Source organism: Phyllobates terribilis, unplaced genomic scaffold, assembly GCF_046119375.1.
Source record: "Phyllobates terribilis strain yellow unplaced genomic scaffold, ASM4611937v1 Scaffold_7__3_contigs__length_470593459, whole genome shotgun sequence".
Lineage (NCBI taxonomy): Eukaryota > Metazoa > Chordata > Amphibia > Anura > Dendrobatidae > Phyllobates > Phyllobates terribilis.
Genome location: NW_027362767.1, coordinates 304,238,929 through 304,257,188, shown reverse-complemented (window position 1 = coordinate 304,257,188; position 18,260 = coordinate 304,238,929).

The following is an 18,260-nucleotide window of genomic DNA, read 5'->3' as shown; positions in this document are numbered from 1 at the left end:
GAAGTAGAGGAGGAGGAGTTGTATGCGGAAGGGCTAACATCTGCAAGGTCCAGAAGGTCGGCAGCACCAAGGCGGCAGGCATGTGAGGGTGGGGGAGATGGTTTTACCAGGACGCATGGTAGCAGCCAAACTAGTGAGGAAGGTGCAGGAGCACAGGAAGAAGTGGAGGACGAACTGATGGAAGACTCATCAGATGAGGGAGACCTTGATCACATTTCTGTTGTGCGAGGTTGGGGGGAGAGGACAGAGGAAGGAAGCATGATTGTTACCTCGCCACCAACACAACAGGGACTTGGTGCTCCTGGATGCGCAACACACATGAGTGCCTTCTTGCTGCACTACCTGCAACATGACCCTCGAATTGTGAGAATTAGAAATAATCCTGACTACTGGGTTGCCACACTGTTAGATCCCCGGTACAAAAGTAAATTTGCAGAAATTATTCCTGCCATAGAAAGGGATGCACGCATGCAGGAGTATCAGCAGAGACTGTTGCAGAATCTTACATGTGCTTTTCCACAAAATACCAGTGGTGCACGTAGTGAATCTCACAGTACCAACTTGCCAACCGTGGGACCGTCAAGTGTTCAGCACTCAAACCGTAACAGAACCACAGTATCTGCTGGTAACATCAATTTTGCGGAATCATTTCACCACTTTTTTAGCCCATCCTTTGCAAGGCCACAGGAGACAAGAAGTCTGACACATAGTCAACGCCTAGAGACGATGGTACAGGAGTATCTCCAAGTAAACATTGAAGCCACGACTGTGTCACTGGACCCTTGCTCTTTTTGGGCTTCCAATCTGGATAAATGGCCGGAGCTAGCCACTTACGCCTTGGAGATCTTGTCATGCCCCGCAGCCAGCGTTCTGTCTGAACGTGTGTTCAGCGCTGCTGGTGGTGTGCTGACAGATAAGCGCACGCGGCTCTCCACTGATAATGTAGACAGACTCACGTTCATATAGATGAACAAATCATGGATCCGAAACGACTTTTCTACCCCTGTGTCATCCTGGGGAGAGTAAAAGCTTGATGATTGGTTAAAATCACCCTACCAACCGTTTTAAGCTTTCAAATTACTAATCATGTTTATCTGTATCTTGGCTGGAAAATAATTTGGGCTTTGTAGCAGTGTGCAGCACTGATCCTATTAGGCCATCTATAATAAGCTCCACCAGATTTAAAATTAAAAATAATTTTTAGCTGCATCTAGCCCGGAAAATAATTTTGGGGCTCCGAGATGCGCAAGACACATAAGTGCCTTCTTGCTGCACTACCTGCAGCATGACCCTCATATTGTCAGAATTCGAAGTAATCATGACTACTGGGTTGCCACACTCTTAGATCCCCCAAACTTTTCGATCAACCTTTTCATTTTAATAAAGACCAAAAAAATGGTCATTTTTGAAATTATAAGCATTAGCAGGTTGTTAGAAACTGAAATCAAACAGTTTTCAACTCAAAACTTTATTCTAGGTGATGTTACATTTTCACATAGGACCCCTTGTTCGAAAGGAGCTTCTGAACTCTCTCGTCCATTGAATTTGTCAGGTTTTGGATGGTTTCTGCTTCAATTGTTTTGCATGAGGACAGAATACCCTCCCAGAGCTGTTGCTTAGATGTGAACTGCCTCCCGCCATCATAGACACTCCTTTTAATGATGCTCCAAAGGTTCTGAATGGGGTAGAGGTCAGGGGAGCATGGGGGTCACACCATAAGTTTGTCCCCTTTTATGCCCATATCAGCCAGAGATGCAGATGTTTTATTTGCAGCATGAGATGGTGCATTATCATGCACAAAAATGATCTTGCTGTGAAATACACGGTTCTTCTTCTTGAACCATGGCAGGAAGTGCTGTTTGAGAAAATCCACATACATTATGGAGTTCATCTTTAGCGCCTTCAGGGATCCTAAAGGGGCCGACAATCTCTCTCCCCATGATTCCAGCCCAAAACATTACTCCACCTCCTCCTTGTTGGCGCTGTAGCCGTGTTTGCGTGAGGTGTCCATCAACCAGCCATCCTCCACTCCATCCATCTGGACCATCGAGCGCTGCACGGCACTCATCCGTGAACAAAACAGTTTTGAAATCAGTCTTCATGTAATGTTTGGCCCACTGGAGCCGTTTCTGCTTGTGTGAAGTGGATAGAGGATGTCGACAGGATGGCGTATGCACAGCTGCAAACCTCTGAAGGACCCTGCATCTTGTTGTTCGGGGGACGTTGGAGGCACAAGCAGCTTCAAAAACTTGTCTGCTGCTATGACAAGGCTTTTTTGCCGCTGCTCTTTCAACCTGACGTAATTGCCTGTAGGAAAGAGTCCTCAATTTGCCCTTATCAGCACGCACACGTGTGTACTGTGAATCAGCTACATACTTCTTGATTGCCAAGACACTTCATCCTGATCATCGCACAATGTTGATTGTAGTCATGCCTTGACCTAAACACTCCACAATTTGTTGCTTCTCAGCAGCCGACACATCCTTTTTCTTTCCCATTTTGGCAGAAAATGTAGGCTGCTTAATAATGTGAGAGAGCCTTCTTAAGTAGTCTTGCCTTTCATTGGACACACCTGCCAAACTAATTAGCACAGGTGTCTGCAATTGCTTACAGTGATATAAAGAGCCCTGACACACATCACCATCAATGAGTTTAACTGACAAACAAACAAATTCTTCCCTTATCACTCCTAAACACTTTTTGCATAATAATTTGGAACGCGGTGTACATGTGCTTTTCCACAAAACACCAGCGGTTCACGTAGTGAATCTTACAGTTCTAACTTGCCAACCGTGGTCTGTATGGAATTGTTCAATAAAGGGCCCAAAATTAAGATAACATAGATGGGAGAGGTCTCTATGAATAGGAATTCCTAAGTATTTGATACCCTGTGAGGGCCAGGCAAAGGGAAAGTTGGACTGGATGGAATCCTATATGGATTTGGGGAGGGAGACATCGAGGGCCTCAGACTTCGCTGCATTGATTTTAAAATTTTACCATGTAACAAAGTGATCTATTTCAGCCATAACAGCATGGATGGATATATGTGATTGAGTGATATATACTAGGACATCATCAGCAAATAGAGAGCACTTGTACTCGGTGCCTCCCACCTCAATCCACCTAATATTGGGGTTATGGCGAATTGATGAGAGCAGGTGCTCCGTCACTAGGATGTATAAGAGAGGGGACAGAGGACATCCCTGCCTTGTCCCATTGGTGATTGTGAAAGGTGATGAAAATGTTCTGACGCACCCCCTGGGCCTTGGGACACCCGGAGCCGGACCCTTTTTGGTGGATGCTGGTGGTTGTAGTCTTCGTGGCGGCGACCCGGTTCCGTGGCTCAGGGCGGTCAAACCAGTGGCGGAACTATTTATGTGGTTTTGATGTTTAAATGTCTGACTACGCCACCCGTGGATTGCGGTCAGAGTGAACCGCCGCTACAGGGCAGACCGCTGAGGCTGGTGTTGTGGGTGCAGCAGAGCGTAGCATAACTCCCCACGGGAGGAGTATAGCCTCAGGGCAGTGTATGCGGAGGATGGGGGTGATGGTGCAGGGCAGCAGCAGTAACGACACGGAGTCAGTGATGCAGTCCAGGGCCTTTACTCACAGTTCTTATTATCCAGACCACGTCTGCAGGTAACGGCTGCCCACGTCGTACTGTGCTCACCAGGTTAGGGGCTCAGACAACTCCCAGATAACTTTGGAGCACTTCACAGGACCCCCTTTGTGTGTCCTTTGTCTGGCCTTTCTTACCAACACTTCTGTCCGGCTGCCTCGGGCCTCCTCTTGGTAAACTTGGCGCCAGTTTCCCTGACCCTATGTGGTGCCTTCCTAGCGGGTGTAGCGAGGGGCTGCGCCACATAAAATGTCAGAGCCTCCGGTTTCTAGCTGAGGGTCGTTTCCTGCCTCCACTAGTTCGGGGACCGGTCTCCCCCTTTGGCCTGACCCCTCCACGCAGGTGGATTCGGGCGTGCGGTGGCGACTCGCCCGTCCGCACCCCTGGGATCCCTTCATTCCTCGTTCCTGGAGCCTTCTCCGCTCCTCTTCCTTCCTTCTCCCTCTTCCAGGCCTGGGCCTCTGTTACTAGGCCCGCCTCCGGAGCAGAGCTCATGCAGAGCCCCTGCTCCCTGCCACTTCTGCTCAGACTTCTCTAAACTGAACTAAGATGGTGCCCACCTTTTATACTCCCTTCTCAATGCACCCAGGAACTGCTTCCTCCCTGCTCCTGCACTACAGGGTTCCCCTTCCTCAGTGTTCCCTCCCCCCACTCCAGCCAGGGACAGGGACTGTCGTGCCCATCTCAGGGGCATATTGGTCGCCCTGCCCCACGGCAATGTGGTGTAATGCATGCAGGTGTCGGGTCCTGATCCACACTCCATCCTTACCTGAGAGTGAGATATCACACCTCTGGGTGAGGTGCAATACGTCTGTAGCACCCGAGCCCTCAGGGTGCTACAGTTCCATTTATCTTCAGCCTAGGTGACGTATTGCGATACAGGGCCGTGATTTTGGCTATAAAAGGGTCCCCTAGACCCCTACCCCAAGCTTTTTAAGAGAATCATATATGGCGTGCCAGGAGACTCTATGGAATGCTTTCTCAGCATCCAACGAGAGTATCTAACTACAAATTTTTAACTGCATCTAGCCCAGGAAATTCTTTGTGCCTAGTAGCAGTGTCTGCTAGTCAGCGGATTATCCCGGCTGTTAAGCAAGCTACACCACCTGTAGTTTAGACACTTAATTTTTTCAAAGGAAATGCTTCGGGACCATGGGATACTCAGTGAAGAGCATCAGGAGGCACCCCAAGGCATAGGGGCTGGGACTGGCAGTAGGATGCCTTGCGGTGGACAGCCGAGCTCGATCCTTATAAAAGCTTTTTAACTGCAGCAGCTTTAGTGGACGCTACTGGAGCTGGAATTACGCGGCTGCTGGCATGAGACTTGCCCTCCAATAGATCCTTGTAAATGGATTTAAAGTGTATTCATTCAAATTAGAGAGACAATTTAAATTAAAAAGCTTAGAGCTGCCTCCACCACAGGGGGGCTCGCTCGACCCACCAGCGGACAGGCACCAGTATTGGGAGAGGGGGGCTGGCCATCAGGGTTCACCGCGGCTCTGGCACAAACCCGGCGACACGGAGGTGGCACGGGCAGGAGCGGACTGGCCGTGTCGGCTTCTCACTTTTTGGATTTTAGAAGGGCATGACATGCCTATATCTGTGTCTCCCCCTCCTTTTACTCCTCCACCTCTTTTATTTTCGCATGACTATATGTACTTGTCACTTTTCCATGTGTTAGTTGTGTCTTCTGAGCAGTTTGTCAGCTTTTGGACACCTTTGAAGGTGTTTTCTATGTGTTTCTATGTGTTTTTGTTTGCCTGCCATTGGTTTTAACGGTGTTCGAAGGTGTTCGACGAACAGTTCGACGAACAGTTCGGCGAACACACGGGTGTTCGACGAACCGAACCGAACTCGAACACTACTGGGGTGGCTCAACACTAGTTAAGAGTCGATTGGAGCGGTCCAAGTGTGTTAGATGGAAAGCCACAGAGAAGGATGTTTCAGTAGTCTGGGAAAGGAATAATGAAGACATATATAAACATTTTTAATTACTTTTAGGTGAGAGTTATTGATTGTTTTGTCAAAGGGATTGAGTGAGATTTACGAAAGATAAAGAATTCCATTTTCTCCACATTGAAATTTAGTAAATAGGGGGAGAAGTCGGGTATACAGTTGCAGGATACAGTAAGTGAACTCTTTGGAATTTCCTTTATTTCTGTATTGATTAATAATAAATTAAGGTTTGACTATTATCTAAGTCATATATACAGTGTCATGTAAAAGTTTGGGCACCCCTTGTTAAAATTACTGTTATTGTGAACGGTTAAGCAAGTTGAAGATGAAATGATCTCTAAGGCTATATTCACACATTGCATTTTTTCAGCATTTTTTTTTTTGCAACTTTTCAGCTGCGTTTTACAGTACCAGCAAAGTCTATGAGATTCCAGAAATCTCATGCACAGACCTTGGCTTTTGTTTCATCAGTATTTTACAGTGTTTTATCAGCGTTTTTCACCCACTGGAAATAATGGGTGGTGAAAAAACGCTGAAAACATGCACCCAAAAAGCAGGTGTCAGTTTTTTCAGCGTTTTTATGTACATGCATAAAAAGACAAAAGGACAGTGAAAAAAATGCAGAAAAAATCGCAGCAAAAAAACAAGCAAAATCCTGAACAAACATTCCAGGCAAGAGATCAGGTTTTGCTGCAGAAAAAAAAAACGCTGAAAAAACGCAATGTGTGCATATAGTCAAAAAGGCCTAAAGTTAAAGATGACACATTTACTTTGCATTTTTAGCTAAACAATATACGGTATATATTTTTCATCTTTTACTTTTTAAAAAACTATAAAAAGGAAAATGGGCTGATGCAAAAGTTACAGGACCCTGCATGGTTAGTACGTAGTAACATTCCCCTTTGAATGTATTGCATCTTGAAAACCCTTTTTGTAGCCAGTCAAGAGTCTTTCAATTCTTGTTTGAGGGATTTTCATCCATTCTTCCTTGAAAAATTATGCGGGAGCCCATGCTGTTTTTTTTTTTTAAATTCTTTATTTTACACCACATATGCATTGTGGGTGCTGACTACAACTCCCATCATTGTCACCTGGTGGCCCTGATCTCAGGGCGACCAGGTGACAATGATGTGAGCTGCACTCTGTACCCAGCACTCGGCCTTCTATAATCCAGCAATAGAGCTACCATAAGACCCAGTGGCTTGAAGTCAGGTAACCTGAGTTCAAGCCACCGGGTCTCCCGGCAGCTGCGAGGCCCAGAACACTCGTGGGAAACTTTGAGGAACATTTAGGCTGTGTGCCTACGTTGAGTATTTGATTGCAGTAATTTCTGCAAGATTTCTGCATTTCTTGGCAGCAAACACGCTGCAACAAAAAAAATGCACGTTTGTGGCGATTTTGGTGCTTTTTTTGCATGCTTTTTTTAAGCATTTTTGTACACCAATTAATGCTTTTTGGAGTTAAATAAAGATATTTGAAAAAATAAATGTGGGACATCGCTTTAATCCTTGGCTTACCGTCGGGCCTGCTGTGAGTATATTGGGTTAATTTAAATGATTTATGAATGTGTCTGTTTTATTTCAAATAAAAGTGTTTTATTCTCAAGTGTGTCTGTTTATTTAACTCTTTACTTACAGGTTTAGTACTTAGGGTGTCGGGCTGACACCTGTTCATTTCTAATGCTAGGGCTTGGTGTCAGTGACACCTAATCCCATTACCCCTAATCCCATTACTCCTAATGCCAAACTTGTTTTGTCAGTACATGCGAATCCACTACATGTAATTACATTTCAATTGGTCAAAATCTGCTCACTATACTCACGTCTCCGCTCCAGAAATTGGCATGCTGCTGGTGCGTTTATGAAATAAAATGAAGAATTAAATTAAAAATTGGCATGGGCTCCCATGTCATTTTCATAACCAAGAGAGAGGGAAAGCTGCAGACTGGGGGCTGATATTACTAGCCAGGTAAAGGGGCCATTAGCCCAAAATGTCTGGCTATTAATAACAGCTCACAGCTGTTTGATTAATGTTTACTGGCTAGTTTCCAGGAGGACACCAGAAATAAATTGACGCAGGGTCCCCATATAAATTCTAACCAGCAAAAGCTAAACAGACAGCTGTAGGCTGATATTAATAGCCAGGGAAGGGGCCATGTATACTAGCCCCTCTGAGACTAATAACATCATCCCTCAGCCACCCCAGAAATGTTGCATCATTAAGATGCACCAAATCTGGTACTTAGCCTTGGGTCTTCCCACTTGCCCTGGTGCGATGGGAAGTGGGGTAAAAGGGTTGGGGTTCATGTCAGCCTTGTATTGGCAGCTCCCATGAAGCACAGGGCTTAGTAATGGAGAGGCATCAAAAGACACCCCCTTTACTAACCCATAGTAAAAGTTTGTAAATGAAGACACGGCATGTAAAAAAATCCATTATTTGAAATAAAAGTCCACATAGTTTTACTCATTTATTTTAAAATAAAAACATTGTTATACTCATCTAAGCCATTCCCTGAAGACATTGTCACCTGTAAAAAAATAAATAAATAAAAAACAACCAAGTATCTGAAGTGATGAAATAATCCATAGTGTCTAGTGTCCCACAATGATCTGGATCATTTGTAGAGCACTCAGATGACAGCGCAGGATACAGCCAATGTTCAGGGTGCCGAACGCGAACAATAGCATGGACTTTCTGAGGAAGTCCGTGTTTGAGGTCCGTGCTGAAAACCTAGGTACGGACCCCGAACTTTACTGTTCGTATTCGCTCATCTCTAGTCGCAATTATTCTTTTACCTCAGTTATTGTTTATGCTTATAAATTATCTAGCTTGGTTAGCTAAAAAATATTAACAGTTGAATTTATATGAAAAATTGGCCTCCAAGTATTTGAAAGGAGGTATTACAATTATCAATTCATAGCAGGTAGTTTCTAAAGGACATACTTATTGCCGCCCAAGTTGGCACTTGAAGAACTTTGTTTGACCAAGTTATTAAAACATAATTTGACTGATAAAAGGAGAGGTAAGTGAACCTTTTACATCATTTTTGAAATATTAAAACTGGATTAGTTTCAAGTAAGCCAGGAGGTTAAGGTAACAATGGGAGAAGAAGATAAATATACACTTTTAATTGTTTATGGGAAACAAATATCTACTTGAAGTCTTTAACTTAGCAGATATTGGGTGAAAGAAAAAAGGTATTTGTAAAATTGAGCACTTACTTCAAGATAATGAAATGATGAATGTTCTCTCTTTAATTAAAGAATTCAATATGCCACAATTAGTATTTTTTTAGGTTAAATCTGTCACCACATTTAACCTATCTAAACTATTAATATAGGCATACAGTTTATAGACTGCTGAGGAGAGTCCTCTATCTGTATGCCTCATATTGGATGCCTTGTTGTTGAAAAATTATATTTTATCCCTTTATATAAATGACCTCTTCCAGGTTCTGGGGAGGATGTTGACTGAAAGATAATTATTATTATTTTATATGAAGGGGGAGTTACCAATGTGAGACAAGTAACTAACACAGAACAGGAGAAATGAAATTTTTCTCCTTGGAAACACATTTTTTGCTTCTCTCTGAGCTTTATTGTAACAATATTTCAACCCTGTCTGCCTGTGAGATGGAAGCTGAGAGGAACCTGCATATGTGTCAGGTATAATCACACACAGACAAATAAAAGAGAAGCTAACCGGCACCAATCTCTTAACACACCTATTTCAGTCAATAGTCCCATGCATCGGAGTATTTAGCCCCTGGCAAAACACTTGAGGTCGTGCTGTGTGAAGTAAAAAACTGTGCAGTATTCAAAAAGAAAGAAAACCGCACTTACCAGTGGATATTGGCGTAAAATCCTTTAATCCAGATTCAACATACACAGAGTGGACAGCTGCTGGCTAGGGAGTGCGGAGGTGAGGAGTGGACCCGTAGAAGCGCAGTCAGTGCACGAAATGGCCGTCAACCACTCCTCACCCCCGCACTCCCTAGCTAGCCGCTGTCCACTCTCTGCATGTTGAATCAGGATTAAAGGATTTTACGCCGGCATCCCACTGATGAGTGCTGTTTTCTTTCTTCTTGGATACTGCATAATCACACATAGCTCTGCAGTGAGATCAGGAGAGCAGAGAGCGGCCATCACACATCACACTGGTAACTCCCCTTCATGTAAAATACACTCTGGAGGAAGAGATACGCATCTTCCAGGTAGTGTCCTCCCCATAACCTGGAAGAGGTCATTTATATAAAGTGATAAAAGTTGAATTCTCAAAGGCAACTGATATGAGGTATACAGGAATGACTTTTTTTCAGCTGTCTATAACCTGTATGCCCACAGATTGTCCTTAATAGAACTAATAAGTGATTATTGTACAGAAAATAAAATTCTATTTAAAAAAATAAGGTTCTACACTACTGCCATATGTGAGTCTAGCTATCTAAACCTATGGCAGACAATAGATTCAAAGGGTTTGTTTCCATGTTAAAAAGAGTTATTAAAGGGAACCTGTCACATGAAAAAAAATGCAATTAACCTGCAGATATTGGTTTACTCTGCAGGTTAATGGCATTCTGAACCTGTGCTGGCAATTAGACCCCTGCCGCCAGGAGCAAATGAACTTTATTCCTCCCGATATTGCTTGGGTATCCGTCATGGGAATGGAGCCAGCGCTGGTTCAGTCTGCGCTCCTACACTGTGTTCCAAATTATTATGCAAATAATATTTTCTCAGATTTTCCCAAATTACCTATATGAATTGCAGTCATTGTAATTTTCCAGTCAAATAACTATTAGAGTACAATTGAAAGGTTTTTGTACAAACTGCCTATGATAACAGTATATTTTTAAAAAAATAAAAAACTCAAACTGCACTCAAAATGCATGTTACAAATTATTATGCACAGCAGAGTTTTCAACCTTTTCATTTTAATAAAGAACAAAAAAATGATCATTTTTGAAATTATAAGCATTAGCAGGTTATTACAAACTGAAATCAAACAGTTTTTGGATGGTTTCTGCTTTAATTGTTTTGCATGAGGACAGAATACCCTCCCAGAGCAGTTGCTTAGATGTGAACTGCCTCCCGCCATCATAGACACTCCTTTTGATGATGCTCCAGAGGTTCTCAATGGGGTTGAGGTCAGGGGAGCATGGGTGCCACACCATAAGTTTGTCCCCTTTTATGCCCATAGCAGCCAGAGATGCAGATGTGTTATGTGCAGCATGAGGCGGGGCATTATCATGCATGAAATGATCTCGATGGTCCAGATGGATGGAGTGGAGGATGGCTGGTTGATGGACACCCCATGCAAACACGGCTGTGGCGCTAACAAGGAGGAGGTGGAGTAATGTTTTGGGCTGGAATCATGGGGAGAGAGATTGTCGGCCATTTTAGGATCCCTGAAGGGGTAAAGATGAACTCCATAATGTATGTTGAGTTTCTCAAACAGCACTTCCTTCCATGGTTCAAGAAGAAGAACCGTGCATTCTGCAGCAAGATCATTTTCATCATTTTCACCGAGTCCTGGCACTCACTGACAGCAGCTCAGCATTAGTGCTTGCTGTCAGTCAGAGCTGGGGGAGCGTTTACAGCTGCCGCTCACTATACTCAGAGCGGTGACTGAACTGTTGCTGGAGCAACCCCCGTGACAGAAACCCAAACTCAACTGGGAGGAATAAATTTCATAATTCTGGCAGCGGGGCTTTAACTGTGGGGCAGGTTCAGAGTTCTTTTAAGCTGCATATTAACCCCATAACTGCAGGTTAATAGCGTCTTTCTTTTTCACGTGACAGGTTCCCTTTAACTGCGCAAAGTGCTGACTTAATTTGTCTATTTTGGTAGTGCCCTATACTGACCAGATACTTGAATCTTACCAAGTTTTACAATGAAGTGTTTGACGTGGGTGTTCTTATGGATCCATTTACAGGAACTTTGGGTTATGGCAACAATATTAGGATTGGCAAATATCACAGAATCAAAATAATTAGAACTTTCTTTCTCGTTGGATTTTTAATCACCCAAAGTTGAAGCTGTTCTAAAGAAACTGAACTATACAGTACTGAAGTAAAGAGAAGATGCAAAACATGCAATATGAGTAAGTGCAGCTTACTTTATTCCCATTTATTCTTGGAAAACATAATCATACGCTCACCATCCTGCCTGACCCAGGGTTTCGCTCTTTCAAAGAAACTGAAAGGGCGAAACCCTGGATGCTGAGCACATGGTTATATTTTCTGATATTGGGTTAAATTGATGCCCTGACCATCCTAAGCTCCTTTGTAAGTGTGTCAATTTTAGAATAAAAATATGCTATTGGTTTACTCTATGTTTTGGCTACTCTGATTTATAGAGAATGATGTTGTTTATTTGGATGAGAACAATTTAGGTGTTGAAAACACCTGCCAAGTGTAAAGGTGCAGATTACCATCTATCCTTAATGGATTCTGCCTGATTAGAAGATCAGCCAGAACAAAGTAGTAAGACAAAGTGCTCTCTGAGTTTTTTATGTCTTCATTCAGACAATGATAGTGTTGGACGGACCGTAATTTCATTGTTTCATAATTCTGATTATTGTACTTATAATTGTGCACTTAGGTATGTTAAACAGAAAAGACCAAGGTTAAAACATCCTCTTGCTTGGTAGATTGTGCAGATTATCTAATGAGCTCTACTTGGTGTAAAAATGATGGATATACAAGTAGAGATGGGCAAACCCGAACAGAAATGTTCAGCGTTCATACCGGATAGTCACTAGAGATGAGTGTTGTTCGACTCGAACTGTTCGCCAATCTCAAATTCGAGCTGTTTTGGGCGGTGTTCGAGCCGTTCGGCAAACACGAACGATTTGAAAAAAATTCGGCTGTTCGAGGTTATATTCGATAACTGTTCGTGCACCAAAATCATAACTGGATTTTTTCTCAGTAATGCTGAAAATGAATGTTAATACGCAGTCTGAGTGTACAGCGGGGCAGGGGGAGGGGCAGGGGATGGATCTCTGCAGGAATAATGAAGCTCTCCATTTTTTTTTCTCTTTCAAGCATTTGCAGTGGGGAGGTGCAGCCTGTTAGCCTATCAGCAGTGCACACACGGAGCGAAGTGCTTTTTTTCACACGAGCAAGGGCATGTGTCATTGGCAGTGTATGTCACATGTCCTTGCCCTATAAGACCCAGCCATTTTCCCCGTCACCACCATTTTCTCACTGCTGCAGCTGCGTGTTAGACGGCACCACTGTTGCTGTGTGCGCTATACCTTGTTAATTTAAAGATAATTTTCGCACAAATCTACAGATAGCTTGGGAGTAGGGAATAGTTGTGATTGCAGTCCTTTTAAGGACTAGGTTAGAGCATTTCCTATGACTTTTATCAGGCTGGTCTGTGCTCTTAAATAGATAGGTTGGGAGTAAAGACTAATTGTAATTGCAGTCCTTTTCAGGACTAAGTTAGATCAGTTCCTATCAGTTTTTGCCAGGCAGGTCTGTGCCAGTGATGTGCAAGTTTTTTTCACAGCATTTGGCTAAATCTAGCAAAGCTAGTCCTTTTTGGCCTATTGCAGAGTGTGTTAGTGAGTAGAGCAGCCTATCTGTGTTGCAAGCTACACCACCTGTGTATAGAATCCCAATTTTTTTACTGCACCTAGCCAAGTAAAACCTTTTCGGCATAGCATCATTCTATTAGTCCATCTATACTGACCCCCATCAGGTTGCAAATTAAAAATAATTTTTATCTGCATCTAGCTCTGAAAAAATATTTGGCCTTCTAGCAGTGTGTGGGACTTGTTCTATCAGTCCATCTACACTGAAATCCATCAGGTTGCAAATTGAATATCATTTTTATCTGCATCTAGCTCTGAAAAAATATTTGGCCTTCTAGCAGTGTGTGGGACTTGATCTATTAGTCCATCTATACTGACCTCCATCAGGTTGCAAATTGAATATAATTTTTTTCTGCATCTAACTCTGAAAAAATATTTGGCCTTCTAGCAGTGTGTGAGACTTGTTCTATTAGTCCATCTATACTGACCTCCATCAGGTTGCAAATTAAAAATAATTTTTATCTGCATCTAGCTCTGAAAAAATATTTGGCCTTCTAGCAGTTTGTCGGACTTGATCTATTAGTCCATCTATACTGACCTCCATCAGGTTGCAAATTGAATATAATTTTTTTCTGCATCTAGCTCTGAAAAAATATTTGGCCTTCTAGCAGTGTGTGGTACTTGTTCTATTAGTCCATCTTTACTGACCTCCATCAGATTGCAAATTGAATATAATTTTTTTCTGCATCTAGCTCTGAAAAAATATTTGGCCTTCTAGCAGTGTGTGGGACTTGTTCTATTAGTCCATCTATACTGACCTACATCACGTTGCAAATTAAAAATAATTTTTATCTGCATCTAGCTCTGAAAAAATATTTGGCCTTCTATCAGTGTGTGGGACTTGTTCTATTAGTCCATCTATACTGACCTCCATCAGGTTGCAAATTGAATATAATTTTTTTCTGCATCTAACCCAGACAATAGTTTTGGCCTAATACCACAGTTTGGCCACTCAGCTCTGCTCGGTTCCCATCCATTGTTTATTTGTGCAAACAACTCCAGAGTTGTGAATTAGTTAACCACCAAAATGAGTGGAAAAGGGCCTGCTGCTGGTGGAAAGGGGAATAGGCGTGTTGGGAAGGGGAAAAACGGTTGTGTCCGTGGGGTAGGTGTTAAAGCAACAGTAACATCTGCAGAAGAAAGACCATCTTCCAGCCAAACTAAAATGTCTACTTCTTTTAGCGGACAATGTGATAAGATCCCTTTCTTACAGCCACGCCAATCGCTACAAATTCCAGATGAGGCACAAAAACAGCAGGTGCTTCAACGGATATCAAGTGCTCCTTTTAGTGGGCTCTCCTCCACATCAACTTCAACATCACAAATACTCCAGTCCTCAGAGGTGTCACCCCAATCGCACTTGCTACCTCACAGCTCCCAAATCTCCAGCTGCAGGCTCAGTTTGAGGTAGAACAGATGGTTGAGTCTGCAGAGCTGTTTACTCATACTTTAGCCTGGGAATCAGTAGTTGGCTCCAGCGCTTCTGTGAATCCAGACGAGGAAATGATCTGCACTGATGCCCAGAATCTTTATGAGTTGGATCCAGGACCAGACGCAGAAGGTTCTGACCATAATGTAGACCCTCATTCCCAAACTGTAACTCCTGTTGGTGGAGACAATGAGGAAGACGATGATGAGACTCAAATACCTGATTGGAGCGACAACTTTAGTTTTTTGTCAGGGCAGGAACAGGTTGGCTTTGAGGACGACGGGTGTGATAACACACAGGGTGATGATGATGAGGTTGGAGATCCCACTTACTGTCAACCCACAGTCAGCCAAGAAATGAGGTCAGCAGAGGAGGTGGAGGAGGATGCTAGTGACGACGAGGTCAGGTTGCGCCTTCCTGGACAGAGACGTAGTACTGGAAGCACGTCAACAACTGTATCCTCAAACACAACTCTGCCTCTGACCACAAGTTGTGGTGGCTCTTCAGATCGCATGGGTGCTAAGCCTTGCATAGCCTGGGCATTTTTTCAGATCGATAAAGATGACCCAACTCGTGTTATCTGTAACATTTGTCAACAAAAGCTAAGTAGAGGCCAAAAAATACATAGTTTGAGTACTTCATGCATGAACCGGCACATGGACATGAAGCATAAGTTGCAGTGGGAAGCTCACTGTGCTACTATGCGGCCAAGCCGGCCGGGCCAACCACCGTCTGCTCCATCTTGTGCATCTGCGGCCTCTTCATCCACTGTGACTGGGGGGACAGCAGTCACACCTGTTTTGGGACGCAGACCAGCCACCTCTTTACCCGCAACAGCCAGCGTGATTGGCAGGTCATCATTTTCTTTGGAGGTCGTAACAACAGCTGGCGTTGAGCGCTGTCCGACATTGATAGCACCTCCTTTGGATCAAGGCAACCTAACATGTCCGCCTGCATCTTCCTCACAGACCGGCAGTTTGCCGGGGACACCCTTATCAACCCTGTCTAAGCACAACAGCCAGCCCTCGGTCCCTCAGATGTGGACAAGTAAAAGACCATTTCCTCCTAGCCATGAGAAAGCTAAGAGGTTGAATTTCACCATCTGCAAGCACTTGGCTACAGAAATGCTGCCTTTCTGCCTGGTGGACACAGAGGATTTTCGAGACCTTATGTCCGTCGCAGTGCCCCAGTACCAGATGCCCAGTCGGCACTACTTCTCAAAGAAAGGTGTGCCTGCGCTCCAGCAGCATGTCGCACACAACATCACCGCTTCTTTGAGAAACTCTGTGTGTGACAGGGTACATTTCACCACAGACTCTTGGACGAGTAGGCATGGACAGGGGTGTTACATGTCGCTGACTGGGCACTGGGTAACTATGGTGACAGCAGGACAAGGGGCTGCTGTCCAAGTCTTGCCGTCCCCACGAGTTGTGCGTCAATCCTCTTTATCTCAAAGTTCCTCCACTGCTTCTGCCTCCTCAACCACCTCTCAGTCCTCCACCTGCACCCAAAGCCTGTCTGGTCATGCCACAAGCTTTTTAACTGCGCAGAAGGGATCCTGCGTACCTCCTTACTATGCTGGCAGTAGGGCTCAACGTCATCAGGCGGTTTTTATTTTGAAATGTCTGGGAAATGTGAGTCACACAGCTGAGGAGTTGTGGTCAGCTCTGGAGAACCAATTTCATGAATGGTTGTCTCCACTGGACCTGAAACCAGGGAAGGCCGTGTGCGACAATGCTGCAAACCTGGGTGCGGCCCTTCGCCGGGGCAATGTCACACATGTGCCTTGTATGGCTCACGTGTTGAACCTGGTTGTCCAGCAATTTTTAGCCCACTATCCCGGACTAGATGGCCTTCTGCAGAGGGCACGGTCGCTGTGTGCTCACTTCCGCTGTTCGCATCCCGCAGCTCAGCGACTTACATCTCTACAGAAGTCGTTGGGCCTGCCACTTCACCGGCTAAAATGCGATGTGCCTACCCGGTGGAATTCAACTCTGCACATGTTGCAGCGACTGTGGCAGCACCGACAAGCCCTGGTGCAATATGTTCTGACATATAGCCTGGGCCAACGAGATCCAGAGGTGGGGCAAATCACGCTGGAGGAGTGGTCTCAGATCAGGGACCTATGCACCCTTCTGCACAGTTTTGAAATGGCGACAAAGATGTTTAGTGCTGACGATGCCATTATCAGCATGACTATTCCGGTGATTTACATGCTGGAGCACATGTTAAACAGAATTCGGAGTCAGGTGGTGGCACAAGAGAAGGTGGGGGAAGTAGAGGAGGAGGAGTTGTATGCGGAAGGGCTAACATCTGCAAGGTCCAGACGGTCGGCAGCACCAAGGCGGCAGTCATGTGAGGGTGGGGGAGATGGTTTTACCAGGGCGCATGGTAGCAGCCAAACTAGTGAGGAAGGTGCAGGAGCCCAGGAAGGAGTGGAGGACGAACTGATGGAAGACTCATCAGATGAAGGAGACCTTGATCTCATTTCTGTTGTGCGAGGTTGGGGGGAGAGGACAGAGGAAGGAAGCATGATTGTTACCTCGCCACCAACACAACAGGGACTTGGTACTCCTAGATGCGCAAGACACATGAGTGCCTTCTTGCTGCACTACCTGCAACATGACCCTCGAAATGTGAGAATTAGAAATAATCCTGACTACTGGGTTGCCACACTGTTAGATCCCCGGTACAAAAGTAAATTTGCAGAAATTATTCCTGCCATAGAAAGGGATGCACGCATGCAGGAGTATCAGCAGAGACTGTTGCAGAATCTTACATGTGCTTTTCCACAAAACACCAGTGGTGCACGTAGTGAATCTCACAGTTCCAACTTGCCAACCGTGGGACCGTCGAGTGTTCAGCACTCAAACCGTAACAGAAACACAGTATCTGCTGGTAACATCAATTTTGCGGAATCATTTCATCACTTTTTTAGCCCATCCTTTGCAAGGCCACAGGAGACAAGAAGTCTGACACATAGTCAACGCCTAGAGACGATGGTACAGGAGTATCTCCAAGTGAACATTGAAGCCATGACTAGAGATGAGCGGTGTTCGACTAGAACTGAACTGTTCGCCAATCTCAAATTCGAGCTGTTTTGGGCGGTGTTCGAGTTGTTCGACGAACCCGAACGATTTGCAAAAAATTCGGCTGTTCGAGGTTATGTTCGATAACTGTTCGTGCACCAAAAGCGTGTCCTGCATGTCTGGCGCTATTTTGAGCACCAATCATGCAGGGATTGTCTGCCACTCACTGTAATGCCACAGCCATGGTGGTTGTGGCATTACAGTGATTGCCCAAATCGATGGGAACAGTGCTAACAGTGAAACATGAAAAGCGGCAATTCAGCAGCGGCATAGACCAGTACCCAACAATTTAGAACAGAAAGAATAGAGCATCAAACATAGATTAGATAGATAGAAACAAGTCAGCCACATATATACGAAGTACAGTGACAGTGTTGCTTATTGTACTTGTCATTTAGTGTAAAGGATTTATCAAAAAAAAATAATAGTGTTTTCATGCACCATCTCTTTAAAAAAGCCGGCCGGCAATTCAGCAGCGGTACCCGACAATTTAGAATAGAAAGAATAGAGAATCACACATAGATTAGATAGATAGAAACATGTCAGTCACATATATGAAGTACAGTGACAG